Below are 10,959 nucleotides of genomic sequence, written 5' to 3' on the forward strand. Positions count from 1 at the left end.
GTTTTTGTTGTTTGGTTTTCCATTTGTTTTCTTGTTCCATGATTTCCTAGCCTCTATTTTTTTCTAATAACAAATTGGTAGTCAATCTTATCATTGTTCCCCTGAATGCAGTATGTGGGTGTCTTTTTTTTTTTATTTATTTTTTTCTGTTTTGTTTTGTTTCATTTATCTTCAGCTTCTTTTAAGACTGCTTTTATTTTTGATGCTCAGTGGTTAGATTATGATGTTTCTAAACATGGTTTTCTGTAATTTCCCTGGTAGGCGTTTTCTGAGCTTCCATTGTCTTCTAGGTTTAGATGAATGTGAAATGCTTATGTGGCTTTTAAACATCCTGTCATAGGCCATTGCTGCACTGTTCTATTTTTAAGTATTTTTCTCTTCTGCGTACCTTTGAGGAGGTATCTCTGTGTACTTCACAGAAGGGAAAAATACTTAAATAGATAGTGGATCTATCTTCAAGTTCATGGATGCTTTTCATTTTGCGGGGTTGTCAGGCGAGCAGTGTGTAATCTGCTATTAATCCCATGCAATTAAAGTTTTATTACCAATATTGTAGTTTCCAAATCTAGCATTTCAGTTTGTTATAATTACTTTTGATAGTTCTGAAATTTTACTTGTTAAATGGTGGCCCCTAAAAGATGTGTTCACATTTTTCTTATTTTCTTTTATTTCAAAGCCAAATGTGTGTGAGGTTACCATTTAATTTATGCCTGCTTTTGTTGTTCCATGCCTTCATATAGTTATTGTATTTTTATTTTTAGATTAAATGAACCCTAATATGATATTACAAAAAGCTTTGAAATTTTGATATTTGTTTCATCCTGCTGTCTGCTGCTTGGATACAATGAGTCTGACAGTTGAAATCTGTAAATTTTATTATATCTATGTTACATTTCAAAAAAAACATTGTTGCAACAATCACTTGACAATTCTGGCATTCCTATTTTGAGCAGTGATTTCAAATATCTATATATCCATGAATACTACAGATGTTTCAAACGTGACATATCCAAAAATGTGCTCCTAATGGTTAGTTTCTTTGAACCTGCTCATCTTCCAGTCTTACTCATATCAAAACATGCCAATTTCTATTTTTATTTTGAGCTCAAGACAAACATTTTTGAGAAATTCTTAAATTTTCTCTTCTCCTTACAATATACATCAAACACAAAATTTTACTTTTGAAATTATCAATAACTACTTGTTAAATGTTGAATAAATGTGACACTTATGAATCCAGACATAATACAATAAAGTTAGTTGTACATCTCTTTCCCTTATATATAGTCTCCAAATAAGGCAAATACCAAGATATGTCCTGCCATTTTTCTAAATTATTCTTTATTATCTAACAACTGACTTAATTGATTAGCCTCTTAATTTCTTGCATCTTGATTTCATAATTTAATTGATGTTATATCAATTAAATAGGAAATTTAACTATTGCTATTGGTTAAGCTCCTTGCTCAAAAAAATTATTCAAAGAGAATTGAGTAAAAACATGTATTTAGAGTGGGAGCTTAATTCTGGTATAATTGAATTATCATTTCAATCACCAGCGTTAATAAAATACTCTTACATTTAATTTAAAATGCTTCAAAGTTTAATTTTCACATTTAAATACTTACTTTTGGAATCAAATTTTGTAATTGACATACAGTGATTAATTTTTATTTTTTTCCATGTGGGGTAGATGTTTTTTTCACCTCTATCTTTTTTTTTTTTTTTTTTTGAGACGGAGTCTCGCTGTCGCCCAGGCTGGAGTGCAGTGGCGCGATCTCGGCTCACTGCAAGCTCCGCCTCCCGGGTTCACGCCATTTTCCTGCCTCAGTCTCCCGAGTTGCTGGGACTACAGGTGCCCACCACCACGCCCGGCTAATTTTTTTTGTATTTTTAGTAGAGACAGGGTTTCAGTGTCAGCCAGGATGGATGGTCTCCACCTCCTGACCTCGTGATCCGCCCGCCTCCGCCTCCCAAAGTGCTGGGATTACAGGCGTGAGCCACCGAGCCCGGCCTTCACCTCTATTTTATGGATTGTCCCTCCTTTCTGCATTGATTGACATGCTTCTGGACTAATGTTTTACCTCCACTGCTCCATGTATTTTAAGTGTTTTTTAATGAGGATATATACTTTTTAGTAAAAATTCCTCTCCTGCCCATATAGGACACACCCATTATTCTACATCTTCAAAAGTATGTTGACTATTTTTGGCCCTTTGTTCTTTCACATCTATTTTAGAAAAAGCTTGGTAAATTCTATTAAAAAGTTGTTTGGGGTTTTCATTTCATCCATACTAATCTTGAGAACTGTATCTTTGTGAAATTGAGCTTTCCTCCACTGAGGAATATTTTCTGCTTCTGCTGAAAGTCAGTGTTCATCATCCGCCATCACTTTAGCTTTCTACGGAGAGTCCTGGGTCAGTGCATTTTTCTCTCTCAGCTATCTTAGCTATCGCGACAAGCCCCAGTATTGCTTTAGACATTCACCCAGAGAGTAAACTTAACCATCCTTCTTATATGCACTCCAGGTTGTCGTTGAAAAACAAAACAAACAAACAAACAAAAAAAAAGCAATGAATCAAAATATGTCGTTTGCAAAATAGCTCTGGAGCAAAAGGTTATGCAACTGCTCTGTACAATTACCCTATTCATTTTTTAACTCTTCAAAAAAGTGAGAACAACAATCACTTACGTTTCAGGAATTTAAAAAAGATAATTAAACATTACCAAGAAACAATCCAAATACACTTAATAATTAAAACAAAATAGATAAATTATTGAAACACATCTTCCCCAAACTGACACAAGAAGAAATAAACCTGGAAAAAAAACTTTCATCATCTTGCTTTTATAAATAGGAAGACATAATCACATACTTTATAAAACTTGCTTCAGGTCACAGAGCCAGTAAATGAAGGATATGCAATAAAATACAGTTTAAATGTGACACTTTATGAGCTCTTATCTAATTATATAGCCCAAAGTGAATGCTTTCTTCATATCCTATGTTATTTACTACTAATATTAAATGAAAAATGGGTTTTAACTCATGGCCTTCTCTGTCAAATTGATAGTGGATATTTAGGGCATTTTGATGAGTCATAATCCGTTTAGGGTAGGATAGAGTCATAAATGATTAATGATATGAGATGTAAAGTGAAGAGTAATGCGGCATGCATATATTCTCCTTGGAATAAACTAGACCGTATTGTTATTTCAGTTTAATACGCACATATTTAATTTCTATGAACTTTATGTACTTAAAAGGCAAAGATCATGTTTTAATTTTCAGGTTCTTGTATGCCCAAGATGAATGTTCCTTATTAAATACAGGTGGAACAGATATAAAATATTAATTACTCTAAAATCGTACTAAAACTACAATTCAAATCCTGGATATTAAAAACAAGCATAAAAAATATTTGAAATATAAAGAACAGATATAGGGACCTCAGAAATTGAGGAATGAAAGGAATGTTAATTACCTTGGTACTATTTTTGTCTCATATAGCCAAGATTAGATACTGGAGAAGCTGGTGACAAAAATATAAAGCCAATTGGTGCAAACAGCAAAGGCTCCAAGGAAAACCTACTCCTTCTAACCAAAAGATCAGGGACAGGACATGTAAACAAAGCAGAAAACACTTAGATAATAACTGCTTTGCTCCAGCCACAATTCACAGAATAAAACTCACCACACTCTATCTCTCCCAGAAAACACTAATTGGAGAGGCTAGACCTCCAGTTTTTCCAGACTATGATGAGGTACCCACCCTGGGGTGGCATCAGAGAGGGCCCAATGGAGACCAAAGATTTATATACTCAATGGGCAATAAAAAGTTATTCTTCCTTATGGGAGACTGTGGAGCCACATGGGAATTCTGTACTTTCACCCTTACCCACATGTAACAAGGCACCTTCCAATCTCCTGACTTGAGTAGTATTAGAAGAGGCTTACTAAAATACAAGTTCAAGGTCCTATACTGTATTATCTAAAATCACCAGAAATGATAAATGGTAACTCATCATCATACAAACAAGAATAAACAACCTAAATTTACCAGTAAATGTAAATAGAACAAATAATCCAATTTAAAGGATTTATATTCAGCATCAATATTTTTCATTGTGGTTTTGATTTGCATTTCTCTGGTGATTAGTGATATTGAGCATTTTTCATATGTTTGTTGGTCACTTGGATGTCTTATTTTGAGAAGTATCTGTTCACATCCTTTGCCCACTTTTTAACAGGGTTATTTACTTTTTACTTGTTCAACTGTTTAAGTTCCTTATTGATTCCGGATATTAGACCTTTATCAGGTGGAGAATTTGTGAATATTTTCTTCCATTCTATACGTTGTCTGTTTACTGTGTTGATAGTTTTGTTTGCCTGGCAAAAGCTCTTTAGTTTAATTAGGTTGTGCTTGTCAATTTTCATTTTTTGCTGCAATTGTTTTTGAGGACTTTGTTATAAATTATTTGCCGATGCTGAGGTACAGAGGGAATTTCCTAGGTTTTCTTCCAAGATTTTTATAGTTTGAAGTCTTACATTTAAATCTGTAACTCATCTTCAGTTAGTGTTTTGCATATGGTGCTAGGTAAGAGTCCAGTTTCAATCTTCCGTGTATGGTTTGGCAGTTTTCTCAGCACTACGTAATGAATGGGGAGTTCGTTCCCCATTGCTTATTTTTGTCAACTTTGTCAAAGACCTGTTGGCAATAGGTGTGAAGTTTTATTTATGGGTTCTCTATCCTGTTCCATTGGTCTATGTTTCTATTTTATACCAGTACTCTACCATTTTCGTCACTGTAGCCATGTAGTATAGTCAAAGTCAGGCAATGTGATGCCTCTGGCTTGCTTCTTTTCAAAATGACTGTATGATAAAATCACCATGATAATAAAGTTACTAATAATTTTAAATTCTTAAAAAGAATATATGTGTATATATTAGAAATACTAATAAGGACAAAGTTGATGAGGCTATATTAATATTAACAAAAATAAAATTTAAGTCATAAAATATTTTTTGAGCTAAAGAGAGATATTTTCTAATTATAATAGAATCCATTTAAAATGAAGTTGATATAGATAGATGATTGATAGATAGATAATTCTAAATTGGAATGTAACCAAGAGCATCAAAATGTACATAGTAAAAGATGACAGACTTTAATAAAATAGATATATCTATAATCAGTACACCATTTTTAATATAATGTACATCTTCATATAAAAGACCTCTGCAATAATTTGAGTCAATTTATATTCCACCTACCCTTTGCTATATTGTTTTCACATATTTTAATTCTACTAATGTCATGCAACTCAGGATATATTATATTACTTTTTATTTGATGAACAACTAACTTTAAAATAATTTAAGAAAGGATAAATAATATGTTTATATTAAGCACAAAATTTTCATATTTATTGTTTTTCATTTCTTTCCTTAGATACAAGTTTCAATCTGATGTTATTATACTTTAGTATTTCTTGATTTCATGTATTGTTCATTTGTTTGAACAAATCTCTCCCCATTTATTTCTTTCTCTTTTTTTAATCTGAAAATCTTATTATTATAGTTTCAAATAGAATATTTCTCATGGCAAGAAGAAGAAAAATCTCAAAATCTCAGAGAAGAGACAATCAACAGATGCCGGCACTTAGATAATACAGATGACAGCATTACTTAACATTAATTTTAAAGTAGCCATCATAAAAATCCTTCAGTGAGCAATCATGAACACCTTTTAAGTAACATTTTTGAAAATTTAGCAAAGAAATACAAGATCCAAAGAAGAGCCACATAAAACTAAAAATACAACAACAAATAAAATACTGAATGGATGGCCTCAACAACAGAATTGAAAAGAAAGTGGAAAGTATCATTGAATTTTAAGATAAAACAGAAATTACCCAATATGAAAAATAAAGAAATTTTACACACACACACACATACATACATGCGCACACACACACGCACACATTGTAGTAAGCCATTCTCAAATTGCTATGAAAAAGATAACTGAGACTAGGTAATTTATAAAGTAAAGAGGTTTAATTGGCTCACAGTTCCATAGGATGTACAGGAAGCATGATGCTGGCATCTGCTTGGCCTCTGTGGAGGTCTCAGAAAGCTTCCGATTATAGTGGAAGACCAAGGGGAAGCACACATATCACATGACTGGAGTAGGAGCAACAGGGAGGCAGGGGAGGTGCTACATACACACTTTTAATAATCAGGTATTATGAGAACTCTTTCACAAGAACAGCACCAAGAGGACGGTGCTAAACCAAGCTTGTCCAACCTGCAGCCCGTGGACTGTGTACATCCCAGGACAGCTTTGAAAAGGGCTCAACACAATCTATAAACTTTCTTAAAACATTATGTTTTTTTTTTTGTTTTTTTTTTTTTTTAGCTCATCAGCTATCATTAGTGTTAGTATATTTTATGTATGGCCAAAGGCAATTTTTCTTCTTCCAATGTGGCCCAGGGAAACCGCGAGGGTGGATCCTTTATGAATGGTTTAGCACAATCCTGTGCTAAATCACTCCTGAAGGATTCATCCCCATGATCCAATCACCTTCTACCAGGCTCCATTTCCAACACTGAGGACTACAATTGAACATAAGATTCAGGCAGGGATAGAGATCCATACCATATCACACACATAAGAATCAACAAGGCTTCATAGACATGTGGGTCTATACCCAATTATTTGGCACTAATGTCACTAAAGTCCTACAGGAATGAAGAAAGAGGGTGGGGCCGAAACATTAACGGAAGAAAATGCAATGGCTGAAACTTTCATGCATTAGGCAAAATACATACAGCCCTAGCTTCAAGAGAGTGAATAAACCTTTTTGAAAGTCCAAATAAATACATGCAAAGACCCATCATAGTCAATCTTCTGAAAACTGAAAAAAAAAAAAAAAAAATCTTGAAAGTAGTCTTAGAGAAAGCAAACCTTATGTATAGGTATTAAACAATTTGAACTACAGCAGATTTCTCATTGGAAACTATGAAGGTTGAACAAAGTGACAAAACAATTTTCAACAATTCTTGAAAGAATTCAAGTAATTCTTTCAATCCAGATTTCTATATCCAGTGAAAATCACCTTCAGTTATAAAGGTAAAATAAAATTTTTCTCATATAAAGGAAAACCCTGATAATCTTTTTTTAGTAGATCTACCCTAAAACAATGTACAAATTAAGTTTTCTAAACAGAAAACATTAAGGAAGGGAACTTGGAACATCAGGAAGTAAGAAAAGACAAAGTAAGCAAAACTTATGGGTAAATGTTACATACAGACTTTCCTTTTACTCTTAAGTTTTAAAAAATTGTTTGAATGTAGAAGTGATAATTATTACATTCTGTGATGTGGTTCTAAATGAATTTAAAGGAAATATATAAGGCAATTATATCATAAATAAAGGAGGCTAGAAGAGATGCAATAGTAAGATTTTTACACCTTACTTGCGTGGTTAAAATGACAATTTCAGCAGACTGTGATAAGGTGTATATATAATATAATATTTAGAAACCACGAAAAAAAATCATAGAATTACATAAACTAAAAATAATGTTGATAAATCCATACTAATACTCACAAATATTCATGTAACCAAGAGGAAAGCAGTAAAAGAAAAAGAGAGAAATTAAAACAGAAAAATCAAACAGAAAACAAATACTCAAATGCCAGATTTAAACCCTGATATATCAACAATTACATTAAGTGTAAATGAACAAACTATACTAATTTTTAAAACCAGAGATGTGTAGAGTGAATTAAGAGACTAATTCAACTATCTGCTATCTACAAAAACTCATTTCGAATATAATGATATGGGCAGGTTGAAAATAAAAAGACATATTGTAAAATGTTAATCAAAATAAATCAAATTGCTATAGTAATGTCAGATAAAATGAATTTCAGAACAAAGAGAATTATCATATGAAAATATATACTTTATATAATAAAGGGTGCAATCTACCCAGAAAACACAGCAATCCTAAATATGCATGCACAATAGAACAGAGGTATAATATATGTGAAGTCAAAACTTAAAGAATTGAAATGATAAATAGACAAACCCACAATTATAATTGGGACATCAACATCCCTCATTTAATATTTGGTAGAAGAGCTAGAGAGAGAATTCATGCTTATCTGAAAGAACTAAACAATACCATTAACCAACAGGATCTTATAGAACACTCAACAAAAGCAGAGTATACATTCAAGAGAAAACATTTCAAATATCAAAAGTATCACCTCAAGAATCTGGTAATATAAGAGAAAAATAAACACAAAACAAGCAGAAGGATGAGCAGAAAAAAACCTAATCCAGAAAAATAGTATAGGAAATGTATTAACTAACATCTATAAAATTAACAGACCTCTAACCAGACTGATAAAGAAGGAAGAGAAAACACAAATTTCCTGTATCAGCAAAGAAGCATGGAATATTGCTAAAGATCATGCACACAGTAAAATAATAAAGGGATACTGTATATAAATCTATACAAATAAATTGGTCAATTTAGATGAAATGAACCAACTCTTTGAATAATATAAAACATCACAACTTATCCAATATAAAATAGGTCATTTAAATAAATTTATAATTACTAAACACATTGAGTTTATAAATTAAAAATTCCTAAAGCAGAAATCTTTCATCCTAGATCAATCCACTGAATGAGCAAAATTTTAAGAAAGAATTATCACCAATTCTATACAATACTTTCCAGAAAACAGAAAAGCTGGTTACATACCATGACCAAGTAAAATTTGCAAAGTTAGTTTAATACAGTCACTCATCTCTTAACAATGGTTACATGTTCTGAGAAATGCATTGTTAGGCAGTTTCATCTTTGTGCAAACCTAGCTGTACAGCCTCCTGCATACCTAGGCTAAGTGGTATAGCATATTGCTCTTAGACTACAAACCTGTACAGCGTGTTAGTTTATTGAATAGTATAAGGAAATATTAACACAGTGATAATTATTTGTGGGATAGGAACTTTTTAGTTCCATTATAATCTTACAGAACCACCATCTTCTACGTAGTCCATCCTTGATCAAAACAGCATTATAGAGTGCATAACTGGATTTGAAAATCAGTCTGTGTAATCTAACATATTAATAGGCAAAAGAAGAAAAACCACATTTGACAATCAATTCATAGCATTGAAAAAGCATCTGATAAAATTCATCAAAAATTTGTGACAAAAAGTCCTAGAAAATAAGAATGAGAAACTTTCCTCAACTTTATGTTGCTGATTTTCATATAATTAAATTTAATTTATGTGAAGAAATTTGTTGAACATTTTTTCCCTTTGTAATCGTTCCCATTTTCACATGATGATTGCTGAGAAGTCATAATAAATGGTAAATTAAATTACATCATTATAGTTGAATAATTTCAAAGGCAATATTATTAGAAAGTCTCTCAATACTTACATAAAAGTAGTACTATAGTTGTTACAAAATGGAATAGAGACTGTAAGATAAATGATCTAGAGCAATGAATGTATTAATGAACTCTGAGAATTAAAATAGATTTTACTAAATTTGGCTTTGGTCTATTAAAAAACTATTAAAAGTATTACAATATTGCTACTTTTAGTTAAACTGATTTTTCCATGAATAGTTGCATTTCTTGTAATTTGATTAAACTGTTAAGCTAGAATAAGAAAGCAATGAAATAATAAAGTAATATTAAAATATTCAGTATATGTAAATCATTTTGCATTCTTTGTTAATAGTATTTTTCACGGAAACAAGAAATAATTATAATAGAATGTAGTTTTCAAGCATTAAAATATAAGGCAAAAGGAGATAGTACTTCGTATATATTTTAGGGAAGTGACATGATAGCAAGTTAAGATCTGTGGAATAATATAGATCAGAATTAAGATGACATAAAATGCCAACTATAAAATTTTCAGTCTCATATTGGGATGTCAAATCATTAAAATAAGATGTAAAGCAGTGCTGTTCTAACTATGATGTAAAAGAAGACAAAATAATCATTAATTTCAGAAGATATTATATATCTCACAACCACATACATATAGAAATACCCAACTTATACAATAAAGAAAATCAACTAGAAATGTTGATTCAAATTTTTGTTGGTTTACTTAGGATATGTAAATGAAAAATAAGTATTTCAAAAATATTAAGAGATTTACTCCATACCATTCATACAGTTTAAAATAAAATTAAAATTTAAGAATATTGGTTCACAGTAGAATAAATATATTATACACATACATTTTTAAAACACTATAAATGTTTACATAGACAAAAATGTATGTGTTTACCAAGAAACAAACTAGATACAAATGAATAGACAACAACAATGTTCCTGAAGAGAATAAATTGAAGATAACAAGTAACTCTGAAAGTATGTTTAAATTTAATGAAAATTTAAATAATATTATTATGTAACTTTTGAAATTTTAGAGTTATTTCATAGTTCATCTAGATTTACAACTGTTGAAAATATCTAAGAGATTGTGTGCAACAATAATACTGGGCTGCTTTCAATACAAATATAAAAGCAACTTATATCAATTTAAATAATATAGTACTAGCAAATGAATAGGCAGACAATTCAGAAGACTCAGGCAAGAACAGTAAGATTAGAATGCAGAACCCCCTATTCCCAATAGAGTGCCTTAAGTGAGGTCAGAGAGGTCAGGAGGCAGCCAATAGTGTTTTTTGAAACACTAAAGGCTTTTAGCAGAGAATGTCATGTTGAAACATTTGTTTCTCAAGACCACTTTGGCCCAGTTGACTTCTCTCTCTCCATACTGAAAGCTTCTTTTCCCTGGTATCCATTAATACCTCATTCTTCTCATTTTCTTCTTACTCGTTTCTTTGTATAATCTCTAGCATGTTTGTCCTTTTCTAATCAATCTTTAAATATTAGTTATATGTACCTTT

This window comes from Chlorocebus sabaeus, chromosome 27 (assembly GCF_047675955.1).
Source record: "Chlorocebus sabaeus isolate Y175 chromosome 27, mChlSab1.0.hap1, whole genome shotgun sequence".
Taxonomy (NCBI): domain Eukaryota; kingdom Metazoa; phylum Chordata; class Mammalia; order Primates; family Cercopithecidae; genus Chlorocebus; species Chlorocebus sabaeus.